Here is a 2,218-nt window from a genome sequence, read left to right as displayed (position 1 = left end):
GTAAACAAGTGCGCGCACAACCGCGGATGATTCATTTTCCACTCAAGTCTAGGGTGTGCGATGTACAGCATCTGCGATAAAGACGACATCGCACAGACGTCTCCGCGACGTGCGTGTGCTATCTGGGGAGAAGTAGGCGGTTTCGGACGCAACCGCAGACAAGTCCATTTTAGCGAATCAGCGCGCTGTATTCAGGTCAGGTGACAAGGCTACTTGTAGTACTTTCACTTTGAAAAGACGTGCTAGTGTAGAGGTTAAAAAGAACAAAGATCAAAATGATCATATAAATGACGGAATCAAGGTGATTCAACAGTAATAAAATTAAAAAGAAAAAGGAAAAAAGAGTTAAACTCAATATGATTTAAGTGTAATTGTTGGAGTGTCCACTAGGGAGAGATCGAAGGTTCCAGGTTGTGGCTGACGCGGGCTGTGCTGTGCGTCATAGCCAATACAGACTGACGCAGAGACAACAGCACGAGTCCGTGTCTTCATTTATTAATGTCTATTTTCCCCCTTTATCAGGTATGAAATACATAAGGGTATTTTCATAATGAGTTAAAGCGATATAGTAGTAATGAGACTGGTTATTTCCGTGAATATATGCGAAAGCATGGTGTTTGTTAACAGCATTTATTATATGATGCAATCAAACTTATAGTAAAATGTGGTAGTTCTGTATGTTGTTTCAGGGTTGGCATCATCTGAGGTCCTCTGAGGGGTTGGCATCATCTCTTCTCAGGTGTTCTGGATCCAGACTGAAGCTTGTGTAAATCCTAGTTACCCCGGGATGGGTAACTGATCAGGTTGTGGGTCAAATTGGAGGACACATGAAAATGTTTGTTTACTCCTCTTCAAACCCACAGTACAAAAGAATAATGTAAAATACCTGTAAACCTTGATATTATTATTTGTGACATTAAAATACAATATATAAAATGAACAATAATCTCTTAAACATTTTTCTAATTTCATTTAACATTTTTATTTCATTGACAATATTATTAAACATGGACCTTTACTTTCATTAAAAAGGCTTATTTCTGCTATTGCAGGCTCATTTCTGTAAATGTAAGCAATTAAATTAATTGTAGACAAGCGCAAACTGGGTGCTTAAAGCAAATGTAATTGAGATTATGTTCGCCCATCTATGCAAATGTATCTTTGTATAGAGACAAAATAATAATGTTAATAATCCGTCTGTCACGTCAGTTTATAGTGATCACGTATATTTGTGAAGACTAGAAAACACCACAAAATCAAACACAAAACAACTTTAAGCAAATAGTGTCCCAGATAGACACCTTTGTTCGTGTGTAAACAAGTGCGCGCACAACCGCGGATGATTCATTTTCCACTCAAGTCTAGGGTGTGCGATGTACAGCATCTGCGATAAAGACGACATCGCACAGACGTCTCCGCGACGTGCGTGTGCTATCTGGGGAGAAGGCAACCGCAGACAAGTCCATTTTAGCGAATCAGCGCGCTGTATTCAGGTCAGGTGACAAGGCTACTTGTAGTTCTTTCACTTTGAAAAGACGTGCTAGTGTAGAGGTTAAAAAGAACAAAGATCAAAATTATCATATAAATGACGGAATCAAGGTGATTCAACTGTAATAAAATTAAAAAGAAAAAGGAAAAAAGAGTTAAACTCAATATGATTTAAGTGTAATTGTTGGAGTGTCCACTAGGGGGAGATCGAAGGTTCCAGGTTGTGGCCGACGCGGGCTGTGCTGTGCGTCATAGCCAATACAGACTGACGCAGAGACAACAGCACGAGTCCGTGTCTTCATTTATTAATGTCTATTTTCCCCCTTTATCAGGGTGTAACACTAGCAGAGAGGAGTTTCGTCAAAGCTGACTAAAAGCGATCGATGATGGATAATTTCGACGAACTTGATGAACCTGTGATATCTTCTTCAGGGCGTAAAAGGAAAATAAAAGCTGAAACGTTTTCACGGAACCTTGCAAAAGCAGCGTGTTACAATGGTGAGGGAAAAGCTCCGTGTATTGCGTGTAATCACATCCATACAGTTTATGATCACAACAACAATAATGCTTGTCAGGCATCTACATTGTCATCTGAGGAGATTAAAAAAAAGATGAAACCAGTGTTTTTTAACTCTAAAACATGAAATGTGGAGTTATCTGCTTTTGCCAAAAAACGACTGTTGGAGTTATCTGCTTTTGCTATAAAACAAACTTTTAATATGTAAAAAAA

Source organism: Sinocyclocheilus grahami, unplaced genomic scaffold, assembly GCF_001515645.1.
Source record: "Sinocyclocheilus grahami isolate Dianchi unplaced genomic scaffold, SAMN03320097.WGS_v1.1 scaffold1727.1, whole genome shotgun sequence".
Classification (NCBI taxonomy): Eukaryota; Metazoa; Chordata; class Actinopteri; order Cypriniformes; family Cyprinidae; genus Sinocyclocheilus; species Sinocyclocheilus grahami.
The sequence above is the reverse complement of the archived record's forward strand: the minus strand, read 5'-3'. Positions refer to the sequence as shown.